This window comes from Aedes albopictus, chromosome 3, assembly GCF_035046485.1.
Source record: "Aedes albopictus strain Foshan chromosome 3, AalbF5, whole genome shotgun sequence".
Lineage (NCBI taxonomy): Eukaryota > Metazoa > Arthropoda > Insecta > Diptera > Culicidae > Aedes > Aedes albopictus.
In genome coordinates, this window is record NC_085138.1 from 80320026 (window position 1) to 80346966 (window position 26941).

Genomic DNA, 26941 nt, shown 5'->3' on the forward strand with positions numbered 1-26941 from the left:
AACATGGAAAAGTGATTTGTTGATATCTTTGTCATCTTTCATTCAATTTTAATTCTTCTTGGCTTATTTGAAACTAAATGAATGATACTTACTGCATAGACATTGAACCACACATATTTGTTGAAATTTACATACTAAAACTTAACGTAAAGTTGCCTCATTTTTTGAAGCGTGGTAAAATGTGCTAACTTTACATAACATTTTTATATACAAAAATCGTTAAATACGTTAAGTTGAAGACATCAAACGTAAATTTAGTTAATTATCTTTGAAATGAGCCAAAAATAATTAAAATTGAACTATAGATGACGAAGATATCACCAAATTACTTTTCCATGTTTTACGAAAGTGATCCCAAACTTTTGGCCGATACATCATATTGAGGGGTGACCCCAAACTTTTGGTCGATGACATCAAGGATTAATTTACTTAATAACTTTTTTTCTAGATTTTTTAGCTAATTTCTGTAAAAAGCAGTTGAAAGCTAATAGAAAATGGGTCATATTACCGCTCTCATCTTAAAATTTGGTCGACCCAATTTCCAGCGACACTGCCTTAAGTTTATATTCATTTTTTAGAAAATTGGGCTACTTTGGGTTAAGTTTACATACAAATTTTTTTGAAAAAGTTTCTTTTAAATCATGTTCGAAGTTTCTTTGACTTATTATCTTTTGAATGAAACCTAGGGTTTTGAAATCGGACGCAAATTGGCGGAGATATGGGCCTAAAAAAATGACATGTTTTTGAGGGGTAACCCCAAACTTTTGAACGGGAGTGTATGTGCAAAACAAGGTAAATTTGTAAACACCGTCAGCTACATAAGCACATTTTTCATATGTTTTGTAGTGAATATAAAACCCCAAACATAGCTGCATATGAAAGTCTTAGGTATAAGATGTAACACAAAACAAATGAAATAAAAAAAATCATCGAGTACATATTGAGATATAATGTTATAAAAACGTGTTCAAAAAAAAAGAAAAAAGTTTTACTAAAAGTTCTATTATTTTCAGAAAGCTTATTCGATCTCGCTCAAAATTTTACCAATGGAGCTTTAATATATGATTCAGAATTGGTCAAATTTTCCGCGTTTTTGATTAGCGCATAAAAAAGTTATAAACGTTTGAATGAAAAACTATTTTGACAAAAAAATTACTGTGCGGACAATTGTTTGATACACTGTAGTTTATATTTTGAAAATTAATTCATCTTTTTTTTATTTTGTAACAGTTATTGAATGTGTTATTTACTTGAGTTTAAATCAGTCATTATTGTCTTTTGTATGTTTTTCATGGCATTTCATAATAACTTCTTACTTTACCACGAATTGAATTGATTTAAATTAATACAGACCATGGCTTCGTTAATTAAAGGAGAATATGTTTGCTAACGTGTTCCAGCATAGCTCATTTTTATTGCAAATAAGAAAAACATATTGTTAAACTAATCCCTAATTAATTTAGAAGGGACGGTGAATGATTTTTTAAAGAAGTCGAACTTGAAAAAACAAACAAGATTCAATATGTATTTATGTGAAACTGTTTCTTTCTGTAAACTTGTTGGGATTTGAGAGAAAATTGGAAACGAACATAATACCCGAATTGTTTTTATCGTGCGCCATATAAGTCACAAAGCGATGAATGTTAACAGTGCACGCTATGTTTGAACCAGCAGATTAAAAAAATGAATGTACATCGGATTTCTTTCCACCGAACATCAGTATTCAAGCTATATTTTCAATTGCAGAAGGTTTCAAAATATTCTATCGGTGAAAATGTTTCCATACATTTTGTATGGGAGAGAATTGGCCGAAAATGAGAATTTCATGCACAATTTATATGAAAAAAAAAGCAAAAAGATGAAAAATCAAAATTTCGCCGATTGAATATTTTAAAAGTTTGTGCATATGATAATATAGCATGAATTCTGATATTCTGTGGAAAGAATCCCGATGTACATTCAATTTTTATAATCATCCGGTTCAGACATAGCGTGCAGTGTTCATTAACATACCACAATTTTATAGTGAAATTATCTCTTCATATGAGTTACCTAAATTTTCAAAATAATTTTTTAAATTCTCGCATGGGAAATATGTTGTTGTCAATTCTAGGTTTATTAATACATTTCAGCACTGTCTTATTTTACATAGTATGCAATATTTTTCTGAAAAAACAATATACTTTTAGCAACAAGAGTCTTACATACACGAAGTGACATCACATCCAAAAAGAAAATCAATCGCAGCGTGATACTTGCTTATGATTTAACGATGTAAAATAGAGACCACCGGTGCGGTTTGACGACAGTGCTCTGCTTTATTTTTGTTTATACGAACGACCGGTGCGAAAATTGAAACCTGCTAACGACGTGCTGTTGCATGGGTAGTTTGGAGCCCACGGGTGGGGTTAGTCTAAGGCGTTTATCAGTGTATGGAGGATTCTGTTGCAATTTACAAAATTGATTTCAATTTGTAGAAACACGTTTCGCTAAGTGATTCAAGGGCAAATTTAGATTTTACTATGATTGATCTACCGAAAATAAATGGCTATAAACATCATTTATCACTATTAATGGCTTAATAGCGAATTTTCCAAACGTGTCCATCTTACCCACCCTACTGGTCCGTTTCACCCACAGTTGAGAAACAAACATTTGGGGATCACTTTTTAATTATCCTAAAAGTCATGGAAAATATGGTTTTATTGCAAAATAGGTTTGCAGACTGTAGAGTACCTTAGTTGAAGTAAATAGTATGGATATATATTTTTTTTATTATCGAAGTGTTTTCTCTGTCAAAATTGAGCGTTTCCTAAACATGTCCGTCTTACCATACTCTAATATCAAATCAAGAAGAAGAAGAAGAAAAGTAGTATGTATGCAAAATAGTTGCTTCAAATGCCGATATAAAGCCGTTCAGCTTTTTTCTGCTTATATGATTGCCAAACAGCAAGCAGATAAATTTTGACAGCTGAAGTTCATTATTTACATTTTAATCACGTTCGCGTTAATAAATCGCTCGCATCGTAGCTGTTACAATCATTTTATCCACATGAAAGTCTTGTACGGACTTTTTGAACCCTCTAAGCAGAATACCCTCTTCGAATGAGTGTAATCAGTTTCGTACCTTTTAACTCCGCCCTATTAAATAGTGCGGAACTAAAAGGTACGAAACTGATTACACTCATTCGCACATGAAAGTGTTACTACATCGCGACTACCATTTCATCGATGCTGTGATGAATAGTTATTAAGATTTATGGCAACAATTCAAGAACATTTGTTGAAAAACTCAAAACTTATAGAGTTGCAAACTTTAAAGTCGTTTTTCTAGAAATTAAGTAAAAGACACATGGTCCTCTCTGACTGTGTATGAACAGATCATGGAGAATCTTTTTGTACTAAATATGCAACCGTTAGAATTCTAGTAGACAACCAGGAGTCGCATAAGGATGCGTGCTGTACATTGTATAAAGTACTATTTTTAAATCATTACCGCATTAGGCACGGCTGAGGGGCAATTTTCATCGCATATGATGTTATTGTTTGAAATTATTGCGATGTGTCTTTAATGTATGACTACATCGTAGTAGACGTTGGTCTGATGTTTTATTGCGATGAACTTTACTTATTCGGAATAGCATGCGAGTGAACTCGCAAAGTGTCATTTGAGTTCGCATAATTGCGTACTGCGATGATTTTACGACTTCGCATGGTACTTTTCTTATTATGTCAGTTCAACTCGCATTGGTGAACGAAATCGCATAAAAGTAAAAATTAACTCGTTTAAGTGTGCAGACAAACTCGCATAAGCTAGAATCGTTTATATTGACATAATTCGATTTGATATGTGATAATAATGAAAGAGGTGCTGTTGGACTGTGGTTGCAGTGCCAAAAAGCTATTCGATTTTAGCTCTTAATAGCGTGCCAAGCACGCACAGCGCAGGAAACCCAAGTGAATTCTAACAAACACTGAGGTGGGTTAGAATGTCATGAACACACTGATTAATTGTGTGTTTCATAAGTAGTATTTGGTGTTAAGTATGAAGTGTAAATAGACAATCCAAAGGTTATCAGTACGATACTGAGGTGACAAGCTTTGTTTTTCCAATAATGATAAAGCAGCATAAGATGCTATATTACGTCGCAATACTGCACACCGTGCATCGCACAAGATATCGTTTCAAGTCATATAGCGTTATTATTTCTCCGCCAATGCACTATTTTGCATTCACTTTTGAACGCATAAGGCACTTTTACTGCATCTTATGCGATGTGACTTTACCGCATAAAAGTACGTATATCATGGACATAAACTTCATTATACGTGCAAATTGGTTGTCTGGGAAATGTACAAAAGTTTAACTATTGAAACGATTTCTGACAAACAAATATCCTTATCGTTTATTAAACATCATCCGTCGATACATTTGCTCCATTGACCGTTGTGTAATGCATCTGGTACAATTTGAACACCGAAAGTGGCATCAATTACCGCGTGTTTGTTGAAAGCCTAGCTCTTAAGCAAGCCGCTGCAGATGCCCAACGGCGAGGAAGTTTATGTGATTTCCCTGCGTAGCGCTATACATATTCCTCGTCATCAATTTTGTTGCTATATTTCTACAACCATCGGACCATCGGACGGCGTGGCACCGTGCTTTGATTCCTGGGTTTCGAACCAGCTTATGCTTGCCTATGTAATGGGGCAAAAACGAAACAAGCGCACCTCATTGTTGTAGGTACCTAAATGTACTTTGTAGTACCCTGTTGGTACTTATCCTTGTTGACCCTGCCAGCGCCGCCGCCCGTTCGCCAAAAAGCCCGGTCAGCGTACATTCTAAACGTCGTCGATCGTCCTCGCTAATAGACATCATTAACATCACCTCGTAACTTTGGTGAGTTTATCGTCGCGTAAAAAGCCACACAGGTCCGTGTGCACTACTGTGGACTGCTCGAAGTTGCAAAACGCACGGTTGGAGAAGCTTGGACGACGACATGCGAAAACCCGGTCCCAACTTTAGGGGAAATGCAAACCGACGACGTCCGTTCGATGATACGATTTTGTTCAATTGATGGGAAACAGTGGGTAGAAACTGATAAGTAAATGGGAATACTTTGTTTGAAAATAGAAGGTAAACGAGAAAGACAGAAGATTGAAGATAGAATAAACGGGATAAAAAAGTAGAAAACAGAAGCAAAGAAAGGGGAAAAGATAACAGATAGAAGATAGAAGATAGAAGATAGAAGATAGAAGATAGAAGATAGAAGATAGAAGATAGAAGATAGAAGATAGAAGATAGAAGATAGAAGATAGAAGATAGAAGATAGAAGATAGAAGATAGAAGATAGAAGATAGAAGATAGAAGATAGAAGATAGAAGATAGAAGATAGAAGATAGAAGATAGAAGATAGAAGATAGAAGATAGAAGATAGAAGATAGAAGATAGAAGATAGAAGATAGAAGATAGAAGATAGAAGATAGAAGATAGAAGATAGAAGATAGAAGATAGAAGATAGAAGATAGAAGATAGAAGATAGAAGATAGAAGATAGAAGATAGAAGATAGAAGATAGAAGATAGAAGATAGAAGATAGAAGATAGAAGATAGAAGATAGAAGATAGAAGATAGAAGATAGAAGATAGAAGATAGAAGATAGAAGATAGAAGATAGAAGATAGAAGATAGAAGATAGAAGATAGAAGATAGAAGATAGAAGATAGAAGATATGAGCTAGAAATGAAAAGTTAGAATTCCGAGAACATTTTCCAAGTTTTCGCAACTTTTCACCCACTGTACAAAGGATGATGGCAGCCTGCTCATGTAGCCAAAAGTGCGTATTGGTAAGGTGTACCTGTGTCCATCCAGTGGTATGGTTGTGACATGCGTGACGAGAATGTTTAGCCAATTTCCGGTGCCCTAAATCAGTCATGCCCGAACGTTTAATGTTGTTACCCCAACCAAAGCGCGCGCGAGAGAGCTGGCAAACAGGCGAATGGTGGTCGGTTCAATCGAAGGACCGTTGGAAGTTTGGATGTTCCGGATGCCGGACGGATGGACGGACGTTGATGCCGAAAAACGGGTTATCGGATTTCGGACTCTGTGGCAAGAAAACGGTCTTGTTGGTGGTAGTGATGATGGTGGAGGGTCTATGCATATTGAAAGCTAACGAACAGGTACACACGCTATAGGTAGACATTTGCTGTTCAATGTTTGAATTTCTTTCATGGACACGATGTGGTTGCTAACGAGGTTCGTTCGTGGATTGGAAATTGGATGCTGCTGCGTGTTGTCCATTATGAGGTAAATGAGATGCCTCGCCATATTGCCTGCCAAACGATGCGAATTTCCTCTTATTTTGATCAAGCCTTCTATCATGGATGAAGCAATAATTAATAATATTCCAAATAAGTAATTAATTTAACACATACATTTTCAACATTGAATAGCCTGAGCTTGGTTGCCCGCCAGTTGATGCCACTCCGACCAGATCAGCTATATTTACACAGGAAACTAATGCGTTGACCACCCGGGACTATTTTGCATATTCAATATATAAGTGCTGGTGAAAATCTTTTCTTCGTCGAGAATGGCGTCTAAATACGGCACATGTGGAGAATGGGGAAGAAATGATTATGCAATCGCTTGTCCAAGAAACTGCGTCTGTGCAAGTGCATATGTTGTCAAATGATATGTATTTTTACGTGAACAATAAAATTTTGTCATTTTTTTTTGCTTAGCCAAGTGGAAACCACAATGATGATACGCTTTGACATCCATGTTCCCACCAAAAACATGTGCACGATGGACAAATTGAAATTCAAATTGCGAAAAGAATTCCTCGTGCTGCGGTGGGAATCGAACCCACGACTCCCAATACGCTAGACGGGCGCTTCTTATTCCTCCAAGCTACGGAACCCACTTGACTATCTCTGATGGGGTAGAGCTATAACTCATAAATACGACCGTAATCCTCAAATATTTTTGCATATTCGGATTCCTTGTAAAATCCTGGAGCAGTCATTGGAGGAATTCTTGGCAGTATCCATGAAAGGATTCCGGGAGGAATTAGCGTAATAATGCCTGGGGGTATCTTAAGCAGAGCTGCTTGAGAAGTGCCTTAAAAAATTGAGTTGTACGAATTTTTTGTGGAGGAATCCTTGGAAGTGTTCTTTGGACATTCCTTTGTGGGATTCATGTAAAAACGAGTAGAGAAATTTCTGGAGGAGCTCTTGAAATAATTTCTGAAGGTGACTTTATATGCATTCTTGGAGATATTATTTGAAGAATTTTTGAATGGTTCCTTGACAGGTTTTCAGAAGGGATTGTTGGAAGATTTCGTGTATGAACCTCTATAAAAAATCTCAGTGGGAACATTGGAACACTAACTTCTATAAATTCCCAGAGAAATCTTTGGAAGAATTCTTGGAAAAATCATTGAAGAAATTCTTGAGAAAACTTCCGGAACATTCCTTGGGAAAAAATTCGAGAGAAGTCATTGGCGAAACTCGTAAAGCAATTTCGGGATTGTTTTCTACTGGATTTTTGTAAGATTTTCTAGGGTAATCTAGGAGGAACTGCTGGAACAATTTTTGGTGAAATTTGTGTAGGGGTTTCTGAAGGAATCTGAAGGAAAAAAGAAATTCTTGTAATAATTCTGAGAGAAATTTGAAAAAGGAGATTGTCACTAGTTGTATATGAAAGAGTTCTTAAGAAACATTTTTGAAGAATTTCTTGATAATTTTTTGAAAGATTTTAGGAAACGTTAAAGGGCTGTGCCACTGGGCATTTCGTGCTAGTCTGTTGTCTAGTGTCATGTTGTTTAAGAGCGAATTAGTTTATTAATCTTTATTATCGAAATTTCTAAACTTCGCCTGATCATCTCGGTTGTTCACTAGAAGCTTTTAAAGTGTCGTTTTTTTAATGCCTGAAAGAATTTTAAGAAAAATTCCAGAAAATATCTAGAACAGAATTAAAAAAATCCTCGGAAGAGTGGTTGAACAAATCCTAGGATGAATGCCTCTGGAATTATAAGAAATGTTGGTGGAGAAATCCTTCCATAAATTTATGATAGAATTTTTGGTACAGTTCCTTAAAGAATGCATGGATGGACTTAATATGAATTTCTGGAGGAATCCTCGGAGAAATTTCAGGAGGAATCCATGTGTGAGTGTAAACGGGATTCTGGGAAGATTACTGGATGAGTCTTTCAAAAATGACTTGCAGAAACCATTGAAAAATATTTGCAAGGAATCCCTGGAGGAATTCTTGGAAAAAAAAACCTTCGATGAACTACTGTGATTTTGAGGAGGAATCTCGGAAGAATGTTCGGATGAATTCTTTCAGGAATTCTCTGCATAATCCTTGTAATAACTTTTGGAGGAATACCTGGAGAAATTCATTAGGAATTTTCAGGATGATCAGCTGGAGGATTTTTTGGATGTTTATTCGGAACAATTTTCCGGAGGATCTTTGAGATAGTAATCTACAAAAAAGTTGCATGGTTATCCCGGAGAATTTCGAAGACAAATTAATTCAAAATTCATTCATTAAACTTTGATTCTCTATAGTTATTCAAAGTCGACCACCGAAAGGAATGTTCGGATACGACATTTGGGCTTATTTATTTTTTATAGTAACGTTAAGTTCATGACTTTCAGCAGCGTTCTAATGATTTTATAAAAAAAAAATCAGGAGAAAATTAAAGATTTTCGGAAATATCTCTACATCAATCAATGTTTTCCTCCTAGAAGTCTGGGAATTCTGAGAAATTTTTAGGCAAAATAAAACGAGGAACATAAAAGAGGCTGTCCAGAGAGATTTATCAGCAATTAAAAAAAATACAAAAATTTCTTTAAGGAATCGTTAAACAGTTGAGGTATCTAGGGATACAATAACATGTTATAAATCCACAGGAATACTGAGCCAAAACTCAAGTTTTCATAATTTTTGAGGGCTGGAAACTCTTGTTATTCTCAGTTCTTAGTTTTTATAAAAACCACTGGTTGAACCGTCACTTGGCGGATTTTGTAATAGGCGAGTTTTCGAGCAGTTGGGCAGCTAGCAAAGAGTGGTATTCAAACAACTTCCAACATTGATTTTGAGTGATAGATTATACAGTGATTGAGATTCGTTTTGCTGAAGACCAAGGATTTTTAAAAAAGTGTCACAAATACCATGATAAAATCCTTCAAATGCCATTTTTTGCATTCATTTCGCCGAAATGGTTCAAGTGAGTATTTTTTAAGCTTATAACAAAGCATTTACATAGCTCATAAGATGTCTTAACCCTCGAGCGATCGCGCTGTTGTATTTTGTACAACACGTTGGAAAAATCTCGCTTATTGTACTCAGCAATAGCGTGGTGCTGACGCAGGTAGCCAACCGCGCGAGTTACGGAAGGTTAAAATTGTTTATTTTGTGTACAAAAACACTCACATCACTTTTTGGCAGTACACCTCAACCGATTTTAATGACCGACGGTTCATTCGACGCGAAATCTGATCTCATTGTTTCCTATTGAAAATGTTTCGGATCGGTTCAGCCGTTCCGGCGTTATGGCCATTTAGGTGTTCCAGACCAGTACCCTTGGAAGGGATCATACATAAAAATTTAACAAACACATACATGCGACACATCAAACTGCGGCATTTTTGATTACCTGATGAACATATAGCAAAAGACAGACAGTCCCAGACCATATCTGAACCGGTAGTGCTCCGGAACCGATTCCGGGTGTCCCACTGGAAGTGGCCAAATATAAAAGTGATCCAAATCCATGCATGCGACATATCAAAGCGTGGCTTTTTTGATAACCTAATGAGAGGTGGAATGAAAATAGTCTCAGAGCATATCAGAACCGGTAGTGTTCCGGAACCGGTTACGGATGTCCCGCTGGAAGTGGCTAAATATAAAAGTGTTAGAACCCCATGCATGCGACACATCAAATTCCGGCAATTTCGATAACCTGATGAACAGTTAACAAGAAAACAGTCTTAGCCCACATCTGAACCGGTTGTGTTCCGGAACCGATTCCGGATGTCCCGCTGGAAGTGGCCAAAAGTGATCCAAACCAATGCATGCGCCACATCAAAAGTGATCGAACCCCATGCATGCGGCACATCAAATTGCGACATTGTCGATAATCTGATGAACAGTTAGCATGAAAATAGCCTCAGACCATATCTGAACGGGTGGTGTTTCGGAGCCGGTTCCGGGTGTCCCGCTGGCAGTAACCGTATATAAAAGTGAATAAAACTTATGCATGTGGCATATCTAATCACCGCTTTTCCGACAACTTGATGACCGGTTATCAAGGAAGTAGGCTAATTCCACATTAGGGACTGCCAGTAGTGCCGAAACTAGTTCTGGGTTTCCCTCCAAAACCGGCTAAATATAAAATTGAATCAAATCCATGCATGCGACCCAGCAAAGCGCTGCTTTTTTGATAACCTGATAAACGTTAGCTAGCAAATAGACTCAGACTATTTAAGAGACTACCGGCAGTGTTCCGCAACCGGTTCCGGGGCGGAAGTGAAACCAAACCCATGCGTGCAATACCTCAAATCTTGTTAGATATCATGATGAACAGTTGCAAGAAAGTAGACGCAAGCCATATCAGTGTGTCGCGGAACCGATTCCGGGTGTCCCGCCAGAAATGGTCAAATCTAAAAGAGAACCAATACATGCGACATATCAATGACTTATTCAGTAACATGATAATCGGATAACTAGCAAATAATCAGGAAGCATATTTGGGAGAATAGGTAGTGTTTCAGAGCTGGTGACGAGACCAGTAACCCACTGGATGTGGTAAAATATAGAAAGGAACCAAGCCATAGCGGAGTTTTTGATAATCTGATGAACGGTCAACAAGAAAATAGTCTCAGGCCACATCTAGAACTTGTAACGGTATTTCGGAATCGGTTGCGGGTGTTCCATCGGAAGTGATAAAATAAAAGTGAACCAAATCCATCACGGCTTCCTCAAAAATTTGCCAAACGTTTAGCAATAAAATAGCCTCAGATCACATTAATTTTCGGCTTTTTAGGTAATCCGATGAACAGTAGATAAGCACATAGTCTCAGATCATATTTGAGACAACCGGAATCGGTTCCAGGTGTCCCGCCGGAAGTGGTCAAATGTAAAATTGATAGAAAAAAAGAAAACCATGCAAGATGCACATCATATAGCGGAATTATAAAAGTGAACATAATAAATGTCAAAGCGATAAATCAAATCGTGACTTTTTTGATAGCATGTAAACGTTGGGTAAGATTATAAGTGAAGAAATGGTCAATACATGCAAGATAACAAAATCGTGACCATAGTGATCTCATCAAATCACACCATATCATATTCCTGCGGTGTTGTACATATTTAGTAGGATGGATCAACGTTTTATGGAAAAATTATAATTTAATCGCGTCAACACCGAATAAAGTTTTTTCAATCTTCAATCTCCTTTTGCTTCTAAAATTACTGCTCACAATTCGGGTGTTGCTGGTTGAGCCCTCGCTCTTCTCATTGCCATTGAAAATTGAATGGAAAATTTCCATTTTCTGATTTTTTTCTCGCAAGGAGGTTAAATTTTACATGAATCGTGTTACCAATGTTAATAAAATAGAGTCTAAAGTATGCTGAAAAAAAAACTTTGTCGAAGATCACAAAGTGATCTGTGATTGTGAATAAAGTTAACCTTGTGCATGTAATGGGGTCATAATGACCCGAATGCACGACTAGGGTTAAGGTGGTCAAGCAGTCAACTGAGAGGTCTGATATTTTTCAGCTCTATTTCGCTGTTGAACATAACATCGCAATGTGTACCATCAATTATTTTCCCAAATCGATGATGGCTCTGTTAAAATATCCTATATAAAGTGTTATCAGGATTCAGGAACATTTTGGCTAACGTCGACGGAAAGATCATAAGTACATATTCGACGAGAAAGGCACTATCACCACTAGGTGGATTAATATGGTTTTTTGTAGAATTTAGATGTTAAAAAAATGACTGATGAAGAATAATGATAAAAAATGTTTACTTCAAATTCAAATGAAAGTGAGATTAGCTGTTTTGAAATTTTGGAACAGAATCGCAGTTAACCTTGGTTGAAAATACAGCATTAAAGGTCTGAAACAATAAATTGCTTGGACTCTCTTATAGTTGAATATCAAAATTATTCTAATAAATATAAAAAAATAGTTTTGTTTATGAAAAGAGACTGATCCTAAGAATATGTTTTGAAATATTACTAGCAATCTCGAAGCATATGTTTTTGTAAAATGCATAATCTAGTGATACAAATGGCTTTATATTATTGCAATCTAATTAAATTTATCGTTAATGAGCTTAAATTTCAAATCTTTTTCTTTTGACATGATTTCTTTTAAACGAACAATATTAAAAAGATGTGAAAATTATAAAAATAGGGCCCGGCTAAGCAACTGTAGGTCTAGAACTTAAAAAAAAATCAATCCAGTTCCATAAAGGAGGACTTTTGTATAAAAAAACTAAATAAAAAATATAGGAAAGAAAATGAAAATGGAATGAAATGAAAGGAATAAAATAATATATATAAAAATGCATTTAAGTAAAAAAAACGAAATATAATGATTTTTTTTTTGAAAATTGTTGAATGTAATTGCTGGAGAAATTGTCGATAGTTTTTATGGTATTTGCGATAGAGCTGAGAGAGAATTTCTGGAGAAAGATCTCCTAAATGAATTTGCGGAAGATTTTCAAATAAGCTCGAACGATATATTAGGGGATCTCTTTTAAAATTCTGAGACACATTTGTTCAAAATGCCGATTGCAAAATACATTTTTACTCAGCTTTCAAGCCCACCAGTTTCAACTTAGCAATATACAAAAGAATCACTTCCAGCAATGTTCATCGGGGTTCCAAGAGAACTCTCTTCTTTTGTTCCGAATCAAAAAAAAAGCTTACATTTTCCACACGAAAAGTCTTAGCGGCACAATCGATTATCCGGAATTTCCCAAGTTTCTCACGCCCATCCCAAAACGATTGCTCAGAAGCTCATCGGTATCGCATCCCATCGCTATATTCATCATCATCATCATCATCATCGCATCGATGACCATTGACCAATCGACAAAGATTTAATTTCATTAGTAGCATCCCATCGGGGGTGAGACCGTGGGGAGTGTCCCATCGTTTGACAAAAAATAAATAAATAAATAAATTTGCAACTAGTGAAAATTAAATGTGCATCACAAAGAAATTATCGGGATTCAATGGAGATGGCGGTTTTTCTGACTCAGGAAATGCTTATTGAGAATTTATTCATACTTGACCTTGTATGGAATACATAGAAAAATTGGGTCCTAAAATTATACATATATGTTTTATTTATTTTTATTTTATTTTTCAAAGTTGAAATTTTGAAACTAGTGAACAAGATACAAAAAAAACTGTTTTTACATTGAATAGTAAGTGAATATGTACTTTTGTTCAGTACCTGGTCATTAGACCGAAGGACGTTAGGCCGAATGGGTCAGAAGGCTGAAATTCAGAAATCCTTCATAAATGAAATATATGCATGTATCATAATCAAAGCATTGTGGAGCGGATCTGGTGTGATGGTTAGAACACTTGACTATCACACCGAGGACCTGGGATCGAATCACACTCCCGAAAAACTCGCAAAATGTGAGTTCTTCCTTCGGAAGGGAAGTAAAGCGTGGGTCCCGAGATGAACTAGCCTAGGGCTAAAAATCTCGTTAATACAGATAAAAAAAAAATCAAAGCATTCAACTAGGTCGCCCGTCAGCCTAACGTACTTCGGCCTAATGACCTAGCACCCTTTTGAAAATTGGGGTGTCCAGCGGTATCGAAAAATTAGCATATTCGGAATATTTTTAATTTTTTTTTATTTTTGTGAATTTTGTATACAAAACTTTTTTACCTTTGGATTTTTTGGAGGAAATCTTTTAAGGAAACAAAAAAAAAAATGTTTATTTCAGTGTTTCTTATTTTTCGATTTTAAATTAAAAAAAAATGCATCACATGTTTACATTTTGATAAAAAAAATCTTCGAAACAATTAGAAGATGCTAGGGTAAGCGCACCATGCTGGCGTAGTGTACGTTCAGCATGCCTCTCTGGGTCATATTTACCCCACTAACCTACTGGGGTTAATATTTTTTTGCTAGATTTGTTTTGATGAATTATGTGAACTTTATGGAGGAGTTTGCCAGGCTGCACCTTCGAGAGCGGTATCCCAAGAAGCAGAACTCATACTCTTCTGAAAGCAGCGCTACGACGACAACGCGCCACAGTGAGACCACTACCAGAGCAGACAGGGAAGGCATGTGTACGTGGTCTCACGCAGTAAAAGCATTTTTCAACTTTGTCCCAAGAAGCGCAAACATCACACCTCTCCCGGGACTGACTGGCTTTTCCATCGGATTTGTTGGTTCAGGGCGGTTTTCTTTGTTTCTTCGATTTTTCGTTCTAGGTAAGAGTTCCTTCCCCTGCAGCCTTTGACCGGCAGCCTTCGTTCGCATCGGAACCACCGGTCATGCTGCAGTAATTGAGTTGACTCGGCAAATACAAACACAATTGGGCACTGATTTGTTGGGTTTTTACTGGACGGGTCAATGACTTTTGGAAGTTATGATGGAAATGATCGGTTAAAGCAAGTTTCGAGTCTAATCTACAGTACCACCATTCGTTTATTCTAACATTTTGTAAACCTGTGTAACTCAATGGAAATAATAATATTCGCACAAATTCAAAACTTAAGTGCTTCCAGTTTTCCAGGATGTTTAGAATGCCCAGATTTTCTTCAACAATGTTGCTGAACTGTACCTGATTCTTTCATTATTATTTGTTGGAGACACCCTAACATGTTTCCCATAGTTGGTGCTTACGGTCCTCGCTACCAACTGGAATCTGCGTTCACGAATATTCTAAAACTATTGTATAAGAATTCTTTTGTAAAAACTAATAATCGCGAAGCAGTTGGCCTTTTGCCATAAGAACGTTACTCTGTTACTAGCGAGCCATGTGAACGGTTGTGAAATTTTGAATTAGACTAAATAAATGTAGTTTGTAGTTTAGTGTGTTTTAAATAAAGTCTTTTGGAGTATGTGATTGTTGTGAATAAAACCAGTGTATTTTGTGCCACACCGAACGACCCGAGTCAGCAGTGAATCATATCCAACGGAATCCCAATCCCAAAGCGGCCCAAGAATTGGATCCCAGGCATTCCAGGATCGACCAACCAGGACAAATTCTGGTACTGATTCCCAAGCTATCGATCATTAAGTATTCAACAGTAATTTTCCCAGTTATTCGAATATGAAATCTTCAAAAAAATAAACAAAATACAGTAATACATGAAGGGATCCCTTGAAGAATTTTTCAAAGAATAATCTGAAAAAGTTTCAAGACACGCAGTTTTTCAGGATTGCCTCGAAGGAGTTTCTGCAGAAGATTCCTCAACGGCTTTTGCAGAATGTTCTTAAGTATTTCAAGAGCTTTGAAAAAACAATTTCCCCGAACCTTTCGAAGTGCTTCTTTATGAGCTTCTCGAAAAGTTTCTCGAAAGTTTCTGTCCGAGTTCCTACAGGAATTCTTCGGAATGTTCCAAATCCTCTAAGGCTAGTCAAAATATTCTCCATAAATTTAGCTTGAGTTTTCCAGAGATTGCCACATGAGGTTCCCACAAAAAAAATCTAGGATTTTCTCAATGTTTTGTACTATTTCTCCAAGAATTTGAGTGTTTTTGTAGGAATTTTACCGACTGTTTCTTTAGAAAGTTTCCCAGACAACCAATTTGCACGTATAATGAAGTTTATGTCCATGTTATACGTAATTTTATGCGGTAAAGTTACATCGCATAAGATGCAATAAAAGTGCCTTATGCGTACAAAAGTGGAGGTGCTATACGTGCATTGACGGAGAAATAATGACGCTATATGACTTGAAGCGATCTCTTGTGCGATACACGGTATGTACTATTGCGATGTAATATAGCATCTTGTGCGACTTAAAAATATTCGAAATAAAAAAAATCTTGTCATCTAAGTATCGAACTTATACCCTTTGGATTATCGAGCCGCACTTCACACTTAACACCAAACACTACTTATGAAACGCACTGATTAATTGTCATGACATTCTAACTCACCTCAGTGCTTGTTGGAATGCACTTGGTTTCCGTGCGCTGTACGTGTTCGGCAGGCTATTTGGAGATCATAATGATGTAGCATGATTTCCCGCACGGTAACCACTACTCCTGTCTTGCTAGCACCACCCATTGTTAATTATCAGGTCAACAAAACAAAAATGATGACTTTGTAACTTGTTTTGTAACCATAATGATGACTTTTCACTTTCTTGTAGCTTTTTGGCACTCCAACAGCACCTCTTACATTGTTATCACATATCGCATCGCAATATGCCAACGTTAACGATTCTAGCTTATGCGAGTTTGTATGTAAAAATGAACGAGTTTATTTTCACATTTATGCGATTTAGTTTGTACACCAATGCGTGATAAACTGACATAATTAGAAAAGTACCAAGCGAAGTCGTACAATCATCGCAGTACGCAATTATGCGAATTCAATTGATACTTTGCGAGTTCACTCGAACGCTTTTGCGAATAAACAAAGTTTGTCGCAACAAAACATCGGAATATCGTTCACTACGATGTAGTCATACATTAAAAAAGTTAATTTGCACTCTTATATGATTTTACCAGATACATTGCAGTAAGTTCAAAAAATATCATCATATGCGATGAAAATTGTCCCTCAGCCGTACATATACGTGACTTAAAATAGTACTTTATACGATGTGCAGCGTGCATCCTTATGCGATTCCCGGTTGTCTGAGTTTTCAGCAGTTGAACTGGGAGTTTCCGTAGGAACTGGGCAAGAATTCATCACTGCAACAATTTCTCGAAGTGCTCTTTCAAAAATTGATCCAGCAGTTCTTTTAGATATTCATGCTGGCGTGTCTTCTTCTGAACACATCCTGAAGGATTTTCTGAAGGTACTCTTAGAAGAATTTCCATCCAATAGAATGGAACGCCTAGAGGAAGTTATAAAGGAAGTCCAAGATAAATTCCTGATGAAATTACTAGACAAATTTCTAAAGGAACTGCTTGGGGTTTCGCTAAATTATCTCCTAGAGGAACTTCTTGAGCAATTTCTAATGAAGCTTCTAGAGAAAGTTTAGAAGGATTTTCCAGAGAGACTATTGTAAACACTCTTGGAGAAATTCCTGAAGAAACTCCTCGAAGAACATCGATATGAACTCCTAGAAACTTCTCTCATAAATATTTTGTATGTAGAACGTCCTGTACCCAAACAATCAGTAATCGTATAAGATGTTGCATAAGATGATAAAGTGGAGGCCATATGGGCACATGCCTCCATTCAGGCGCATGTAAAATGCACGCATATCGCCTCCACTTTAACAACTTATTCAACATCCTATACGATAACTGGTTGACTGGGAAGAAACTCCTGCTGCAATTCTCGATTAAAATCCTTCAGCAGTTCCTCCAGGAGCTCCTGGAGCAATATCCCTAGAGACATTTATGCAGTATTTTTCAGGGAGAATATTGTCAACACTCCTGGAGAAATTCCTGAAGTAACTCCTCGGAAAACATCTGTATGAGAGAAATTGCTCATAAACGTTTTGTATAAAGAACGCCCTGAAGATACTCCTGCAGTAATTCCTGAAGGCAAGCGTTCAGCAGTTGCTGAAGGAGCTCCAATAGAGCATTATCTGCAGGTAATTCTGGAAGCATATATTTAGAGACTTTGGCATGAATAACAGCAGGAACTCCTGGAGGCATTTATGCATTATTCACTGTAGGAATTTTTTAAGTTGATTCTGGAAAAGTCTTTGTATAAACTTCTGAGGAATCCCTGCAAGAACTTTTGGAAAAACAATAATGGTGATGAGCGTTCATTCTAAATTTTGATTAATTAAACGAATTCAGCATTTTTTGGATTTAGGGTGGGCACTTATTTAAACCATTGTGAACGTCTTTTAACATTCATTGGGCATTTCCTTCAGTAGTACATTTAAAAATTTTGTCGGTAATTTATTTGAGAGTTGATTCGGTTATTCCTGTGTAAATTTCTTGAAAATTGATTTGATAATATCTTAAGTTATGCTTTTGAAAATTGTTCGTCAATTTCTTGGAGAAATTTTTCGAATATAAACTTTGAAATATTTTCGGAAGTTCCTTTGAAATTTCATCGTCATTTTCTTTGGAAATTTCTGTGTTAATTCCGTCGATATTGGTTTGGAAATTTCTTTGAGGATTTCTTCGGCCTGTTTTTTTGAGAATTTCTGTAGTAGTTCCACTGAAATTTGCCCAAAAATTTCATTGGACATTTGTTTTGAATTTTCAACGACGATTCCTCTGAAATTCCTTTGACATTTCCTTTTGCAATTACTTTGAAAATTTCCTTGATGGTTTTATTGTGTCAAATAATTGATTTTTGCTATGGTGGAATTTACAATGATTGAAAATGCTTTAACATCCATGTGCACAACAGAAACATGTGCCCGAGGAACAAATTCAGATTTGAATTATGAAAATCGTAGGAATCGAATCGAATTGAGAATCGTGGGATCGATTCCCACTGGAGTACGTAAATTTCTTTGCGCACATGGATGTCAAAGCAGTTTTATTATGATTCCTTCTATCATTATTTGTGAATTCTATATATTTATTTTTAATCTTTCTAAAACTGCTTCGCGAATTTGTTCTTCAATTTTGTCGGCATTTATTATGAAAATTCATTCGGAAATTTCTTTGGGAATTCATTGGGCTATTTCATCGAGAACTTTTTCGGTGATCTCTCTGTGAATTACTTCGGTGATCTGCACTTCCTCGGGAAATTCCTTCGGCAATTTGTTCGGAAAATACCTTTCAAACCTTCTTACCTCTACATCCGACGGTTTCGGCTGATTTATTCAACCTTTTTCAAGGATAGAAAATCCCAAAAAATGATGAGTGCTACAGACGCAAAGATCTTTCTTGCTTCTTCGAAAATTTCATAGGAAGCTTTTTGAGCCATTTCTCTGATAATTCCTTAGGCCATTAATTTGGAAATTCATCAGACAGTTTCTTTAGAATTTCTTCCACAATTGCTTCGGCATCAAGTTCGACATATTTTTTTGGGAATTGTTCCGGCAATTTATTTGTGAATTTCTTCGGGCATTCTTTTGGAAAATTTTCAGACAATTCCCTTGGAAATTTCTTAGAAATTTTCTATGGAAATTTCGCAAACAATTCCTTTGGAAATGCAGGCATTTTCAATTGTAATTTACAAAGGAGTTGCGATTTCCAAAGGACTATCCAAAGAAATTTGAAAGTGGTATTACCCATTCAATTTGCAAAGGAAAAGTCGAAGAAATTCTCAATGAAGAATTCGAAGAAATTCCCTTAAAACTTCCTGAGAAATTCCCAAAAGAATTGCCAAATTAATTACTATAAAATGTGCCTATTTAGTTTTTAATGGAGTTTCGAAAGAAATTCCTATGATAATTGCCAAAGGAATTCCTGAAGAAATCATAGAAGGTTTGCAAAGCAATTGGCCAAATTTCCAAACTAAATTGGCGAAAAATATTCCATTGGGCATGCTGAAGAAAGCATTCACAAAGAAATTCACGATAGAATTGTCAAATAATATTCGGAAGCAATCCCCAACGAATTGCTTGAGGGACTTCCTAAGGAACTGGCTTTCCAAAGACCATGCCGGTGAAATTCTCAAATGAATTCTCGAAAAATCATCAAAGGAATAGCTGACGGAATTTCAGAAAAAATTTAAAAAAAATAGACGAAATTTTCGCGCAAATTCTGAAAAAAATGCTAGAAAGAATCACCAAAGAAATTTGTCGGAGGAATTTCCAAATGAATAACAGACAACTTTCCGAAGTATTAACCAAAGAAGTCTCAAAAAAAAAAAAAAAATAACCTGATGAAATTTTCAAAGCAAGTTTCATCGGAATTGCCGAAGGTATTCCGAAAGAAACTGTTGCAGGAGTTCCTTAATTTAATACTGAAGAAATCTTGAAGAAGTTGTCTAATAACTTCCGTAGGATTTATAGACGGGCAGTATAAAATAATTACCGGAGGAGTATTCAAAGGGATTGTTAAGAGATTCCTCAAGAAAATTGTCGAAGGAAATATTGTTTGACAAAGTTAAAAATATTAAAAAAATAGTACCGTATACGTATTAGCCTGGTACACGGTTTATATGGGAAAATACAAAAAATGGAAAAACTCTAACTCCTGTATACTTTTTGAGTTCCAATTTGGTCCCATATCAATTGTGCCAAATTTTGGAATCGATCGGAATAACTATATTTTAGCGCCCGCCATTCTTAGTTTTTCATACGATTTTCTATGGGGAAATTTTACTCCTGCAAAGAAAAATCGCTAGGTGTCATCCCTAGATCCCTAAAAATAAGTCAATGAATGATTTCTGTAGAAAACTTCACTAGGAATCAAACTTCTGAAGACAACAAACCGATGCGACGTTCGTGGAAAAAGTTATTAGGCCTCACCCGATCGATAAAATGACGAGATTTTATTATTTATTGTTATTCCTTACATGTTAAACAGCGTTTGCATGTCATTCGGTTTTCAATGAATAACTTTTCCACATGCCTTAGATCGCTTTGCTGTCTTCGGAGGGTTGGTTCCTCATGAAATTTACAACAGAAATCATTTATCGATTTATTTTAAGGGGTTAAGGGGCAACCTGTGGCGATTTTTCTTTGAAAAAGTGATTTTCCCCATAGTAAATCGTATGAAAACTTAAAATGGCTGGCGCTAAAATATAGTTTCTCCGATAGAGCTGAAATTTTGCACAGTTGATATGGGACCAAAATGGAACTCAAAAAGTGTACAGGAGTAAAATGTCTTTTGGTGTCCCACGCTATTACGTATACGTATTTGTCGTAGAAATCAGGTGGATTGAGTGATGCAGCTACCCGCTTCCGCTCTTGAGAAGATCTACCAGAATCTCGTTCCCCTAGCAGCCTCGTAACCGAGCGGTAGGGTCATCAAGCTTCTAATCGCACCATGCTATGGGGTGAGGGTTCGATTCCCGCTCCGGGCGATGAAACTTTTTCAAGCATTCCGTGTCTTTCAGCTCGTGTAGGGCCTTCTCAAACTCATCTAGGGAGTGTAGTTCCATAGCATGATCTGGCGTAGTCATGTGCCAAGTACCATATAGAGTTGCAAAGTACCTCCGCATATCGTTCCGATCCATGTTTTCTTCCGCTTCACCACACTTTCTTCGTGTAGCAGTATCTGCCATGAATTAGCTTTTCTTTGAATACCAAGTTCATAACTTTCTGACGACTCTAGAATTCAAGTTATGATGCCAGAAAGAAGAAAATCTTTCACCAAGTTTGAAACTTATAAGGAAACATCAATTTCCAGCTCTTCTGCTTACCGCTTCCGCCAGATCCGCGAATCCACTGTCTGCTAATAAATAAATAAGCCAAGATGCATATAACCGCTTGTGCAACCACTTTGTCCCCCTCAAGCGTTCAAACAAGAGCACAGATACGGAGATGGTCTAATCAATTACCTACACAGCAGCAAGGACCATATCCGCCCGAGCTGCCCCCCTAGGTCAATTTATTTATTCAACAGTCAACAAAGCGGAAACTAATATGCAAACCTGCCAGCCAGGATGACGAACCACATCAACCCGTAGTTGTAGTTGTTGTTGGTACTGTTGCTGCAGAGAATCAATGCTCACAGCCACCACTGCCACCGTTAGGAAGAAGTGGCTCATATAACTACACTGGTTTATGCCTAGCAAACACCACAAAACCCACGACAAATCTATAATTAATGCAAAATCGAACTTAAACCAGCCCGAATGCAGCACAGACAAACCGGGGAATCGGTTAGAATGTTTCCCATGGAAATAGTTTAGCAGATTTGTAGGTATCCAAGTTGAAATTGCATTAATGATGGCAAGACGGTTTTATTTTTTTATCGCGTGAATTTTAACCTAAAGCTTATTCTTCACTAAGCAATTCAGGTTTAATAAACGGATTTCCTATGTACTAAACCGTGTGGAATATTCTTATGGTTTGTCTTCATTTGCGTAATACTGTACCATACCAAAAATTATCGAAACGCTTTCGGAACGGTTAAGATCGATCGGGCCTTTTTTTGCCTAAAAGTAGGCTAACATCTTAACTATCATATTGACACTTAGATGGCGTTCGCGTCTTTCACTTCAAAGACATAAGACCAAACGAGTTAGACAAATGTTTCATCCAGTTATCTGTGAATGATGCGGCAAATGTGAACCGACACACTACCACACCCCCTAGGTACAGAGTTGACGACTTCTCCAGCTCCAGCTCGGGTTGAACGGTCAACATTAATAAAACATTTGCGGTTGAATGTGTCAATAATCGATAATCGTTGGGGACATTTAGTTACGGGGGCAGGGACCGGTCGTCGTTTTGGGAGTTTTGGCCATTTCTAGTTAATATTTGATGCGTTATTGGATGACCTCTTGTGGGGGCTAGAGGGCCGAATCACAGGAGCCAGAATAGTAAATTCGGCGGTGTCTAAATTATTAGCTAATAAGCTACCTCAGTGTGCAGTGGGAAACTAGTTCAATGCTAACGCAAGCATAATCAATGCAATACTTCTACGGAACATTATTAATTAAAATGTTTCATAGTGAAGCTACAGATGACTCGGAGCACAAAGCGATGCGTAGGTTATGTGGAACCATACGTTTGACAAATTTGCTCAAAAATATTAAGTAAATCATACAGGAATACTTCATGAAAATCGTCCAAGAATCCAAACAGTTCCTTTAACTTCTTTCAACTATTTATTCGAAAATTTCTTCCAAAAATGGCACTTTCTGGAGCTTTTTAGCGATTTAAGTGATCTGGACCAGCACCGGCGGGAGTGGCCAAATGTGAAACTGCACAAAACCCTATCATGCGACATATAAAATCACGCCAATTTATGTCATCTTGCTCAACGTTGACGAGTTTTGTTCGTAGTTTAAAAATAGTGGCCATAAAATCTAAGATTGGTAACCAAAAATCCTTATGGCGGCTGGTTTTTTGAGTTCTGAACTTTAAAACTATGCAAAATGATTATTTATTTATTTATTTGTTTATTTATTTATTATACAGGGTGTTTGGTTCCTGAGTGCAAACTTTTTAAAGGGTGATAGAGAACCATAAATGGTGAAAAAAAAAATTGTTCTACGCATATGGTCAAATCTCAATCGTTACGTAGTTATTGAACTTCCCATGTTTTAGACTCTCATTGCCTTAACTGGCTATAACTTGAAAATGGTCAAACCTATCGCAATTTTTTACCCTTATTCGAATGATTATTGAAATTTTTATCAAATGGCATCTTTGAATCGATTATTTTGTTAAATAACTAAGTTTTCCAGAGCAAAATAGCTGAAAATAGTGTGTTTTAATTTGTTTTTGTCAATTATCTTTGAAACATGCGTAATAAATTAAATTTCTTTCGTTGGCAAAATTGTGGCCCCTGTTCCACTCTACAATTCGTTCTTTGACATCAATCGTCTATCTCTTATGGTTTTCTTGCAATTTCAATTCAAACATCGCATTTCAGATCATAAAATTGCAGCTTCCAAGGTAAGCACTTATTTGCGCACTGAACCAGTCGATTCAAAGATGCCATTTGATAGAAAACTCAATAATCTTTCGAATAAGGGTCAAAAAACTGCGTTAAGATTGATCATTTTCAAGTTATAGCCAGTTAAGGCAATTGGAGTAAAAAAACATGGGAAGTTCAATAACTACGTAACGTTTGAGATTTGACCATATGCGTAGAACAATTTTTTTCACCATTAATGGTCCTCTATCACCCTTTAATAAGTTTGCACTCAGGAACCTAACACCCTGTATTTGTCATGGACAGTGCTGAAAATGTCATTTCGATATATCTAAGTTCAACCACATCCAGCTTATTTTCGAAGCTCAATCTGAGTATATGGTATATGAAAAACTTGTGTGGCTAGACCAACTCTACAATAAAGTCACGGAAAAACCCGAGCAGATGAAAAAACCTCAATAATAGCATATTTTGTTATGGAGATAAGAAAGTGATATTTGCTTGTATGAGATAAGAGGTAAAAGTGCTGAAAACAATATCTCAAATTTACTCCTGGAACATCGTCCTCATAGCACATTTAGCTCTTGGTAAGATCAAAACCAATAGCAGTGAGTTATTTGATTGATCTTCAAATATCAAATTTTGCTATTGATCAGAAGGTTCAAGAACCATTTTTTTATATTATTTTCAGTAATTTTACCTCTTATCTCAAACAAATTAAAAGCACGGTTTGATCGTCAGTACTTGACCTCTTCTCGGGAACCGCTCTTTTTTGAATATTTAAAGTTAATGTCACGGACTACCTTTGAAAAATGCCAATTGATATTCACCATGAATGTCATTGGCATTTTTCGAAGGTAGTCCGTGACATTTATCTTACATATTCGAAAAAGATGGGGTTTTCCGTGACTTTCTTGTAGAGTTGGTCTAGCCGCACAAGTTTTTCATATACCATATTCTCAGGTTGAGCTTCTAAATTGAGCTGGATGTGGTTGAATTTAGATTTGTCGAAATGACAGTACTGGTCATGGGATAGATTTTCGGACTCGAAAATTGGTGACCAGAAAATCCAACATGGTAGTTTGAAATCCAAGATGGCGGCCGAAAATTTGAGATGCAGTTGTTTTATGAAGTTATACAATATGGGTATATTTGGTATAAGAAAGATGTTCAAAGTTGATAAATGGTGGCCAGAAATTCTTATATGCCCACCACTACTTCAAGATGGTGGTTAACCTAAATTCAAGATGGCGGACAAACATTCAAGATGCGGCTGTTTTTTTGAGCTTTGAGATCTAAAAATATGCAACATGAGTATATTTGATATGGGGAAGATGTTCGAAGTCCAAAAATAATGGCCAGTAAATCCAAGATAACGGACCAAAAGTCAAGATGGCGGCTGTTCCATGAAGTTTTGAGCTTTAAAACTATGCTGTGGGTATATTTGACATGGGGGAAATGTTTGTACTCCGAAAATGGACTCCAGAAAATCCAATATTGCGCCCCAATTTTCGAGTAGGCGGCCAACAATTCAAGATGACGGCTATTTCGCGAAGCTAGGGCAAGGTGGGTATATTTGGTATGGAGATGTCCGAAGTCGAAAAATGGTGACCAGAAATTCTGAGATGCCCACCACAACTTCAAGATGGTGGTCTACAGCTTAACATGGCGGCTATTTGATGGAGTTTTAGGCTTTAAAACCTTGCAATATGATTTTATTGGTATGGAGAAGATCTACAGTCCAAAAATGGTGACCAAAAATCCAAATTGGCGACTCAAATTCAATATGGCGGCAAAGAGTTCAAAGTGGTAACTATTATTATTATTATTGACTTTTTATTATGGGGAATTTCAGCCCGAGGCTGGTTCATCCCCGAAGTGGTAACTATTTTATGGAGTTTCTGGTTACAAGACATGTCATTTGGGGAAGACGTTCGGAGTCCGAACATTGTGACCCGTTTGGTGGGCCATATTAAACATGGTGGTCCTGCATTCAAGTTGACATTTATTTAATGGAGTTTTGAAACCTTGCAATATGGGTATATGATATGGAAAACATGTCCGGAATTCAAAATTTATATTCAGAAAATTCAAGATGTCCGCTGTTTTACGAGGTCCGTCCAAAATTGTTAACCAGACAATCATAGACGGCGTGTCAAAATTCATATTGGCGACCCAAAACTCAATATGGCGCCTATTTTGTGTTATTTTAAGCTCTAAAACCAAGTAATTAGGGCATATTCAGCATGGGAAATTTTACCGTGGTTCGAAAATAATGCCCAGAACATCCTAGATGGCGTCTCAGTATTTAAGACGGCGATTTTTTTTCTATAGTTTATGCTCTGATACTATGCAATATGGATCTCCTCCAATATCCGGATATTCAAAAATGGTGCCCTGAAAATCCAAAATGACGTTCCAAAATGTACCGCCTTTATGACATTTCATAGTATACAATAGGTAAGGGAAGGATACACGGAGATACACATAGATTTTATGAAAAACGTACATCTTGCTCATATAAAATGCAACAATATCTAGTGGCTTTAGAAAACAGTTTTCATTTTGAATTCATGTCACTTGAGTTTAGTTGAAGGGATATACAAAGGGGCTTAGGAACAAAACGTCGAAAGACAAAACGTCGAATGCCAAAACGTCGAATGCCAAAAGGTCGAATGCCAAAACGTCGAAAGGGACAAAACGTCGAAAGGACAAAACGTCGAAAACGTCGAAAACGAGTAATCTAAAAAAATAGTGAGTTCTTTATTCTTTTAGAGGATACTCATTCTTTCACTTGTATCTGCCAACTAATTCAGAGGGGAGCCTTCCTGAGGCTCCTGAAACAACAGCTCAGGGTGGGCATGTTTCTTGACCAGTTCTTCGCGGGTAGGGAATATTCGCACTGTCGTATATAAAAACTCACATCACGTCACATTAAGTGTAGGTATGTTACATTATTTATTCCCGGAATTTCCCGGCCTTTTCTTCTCTTATTTATTTATTTGGAGCCCCACTGGCACCCAGTGTTGCAATTGAACTAAACCCGAGCCAAAAATGAACTGAGCTTGGATGTGTCATCAAATCTTATGTGCGTTCTGACCAAGGCGCTGCCCTAGGACTTTGTGACGCATCTGCATACATGCGTTGTTGCGCAAAACTATGCGCCACAATGAAGTGGGATATTTTGGCATCGGGCATACAGTGAAATCCGCATTTTCCGGTAATCCACTGTGACCGAACCGGTTCCCCCTCTCAATTGAGGGTGAGTTTCTGAATCGAATCGACCCAAGATTG